The sequence below is a fragment of the Corvus kubaryi genome, unplaced genomic scaffold, assembly GCF_017639235.1.
Source record: "Corvus kubaryi isolate FWS band 111438036 unplaced genomic scaffold, C.kubaryi_AGA036_p1.0 113, whole genome shotgun sequence".
Classification (NCBI taxonomy): Eukaryota; Metazoa; Chordata; class Aves; order Passeriformes; family Corvidae; genus Corvus; species Corvus kubaryi.
Genome location: NW_024580652.1, coordinates 109,630 through 110,288, shown reverse-complemented (window position 1 = coordinate 110,288; position 659 = coordinate 109,630).

Below are 659 nucleotides of genomic sequence, written 5' to 3'. Positions count from 1 at the left end.
CCCCTTAGTGCTGTTGACAGGGAGGATGGAAGGGATTTGGGGGTGAGGCACCCCAGCAGGGGACTCTGGAAGGGAGAAGAACTCACAGGGAGGGGGGCTCTGGGGGTATTTTGGGTGAGGGCATCCCCCCAGGATGGGGACCAGGAAGGTCTTGGAGCCTAAGGGGTCCCATTTATAGTGGTGGGGGGGGTGGGTCACCTAGGCGGCAGCGCTTAGGGGGTTCGCTTTATGAGCGGGGTCACGGCTTTTGGGGCGGCGCTTAGGGGTGGTTTGAAAGTGGGTAGGGCTGCCTGCGGGGGGTGGGGCTTAGAACCCACCATTAGCAGCGGAGCAGCCCCTGAGGTTGCACCCACCCATGGGCGGAGTTCTGGGGGTGGGGCTTCAACAGGGTCCCCTCTATGGGGCAGGGCTGAGGGGCCCCCTTAGAGGGTTGCAGGGAGCGCGGCTAGCGGGGGCTCTGGGCACTGCCAGGCTGCTGGTGCGGCTGCTGTTCCCGCTGCTGTTCCTGCTGCTGTTCCTGCTGCTGTTCCCGCTGCTGGTGCCGCTGCTGGTGCCGCTGTTCCCGCTGCTGTTCCCGCTGCTGTTCCCGCTGCTGCTGCTGTTCCCGCTGCTGTTCCCGGTGCCGCTGCTGTTGCCACTGCTGTTGCCGCTGCTGGTGC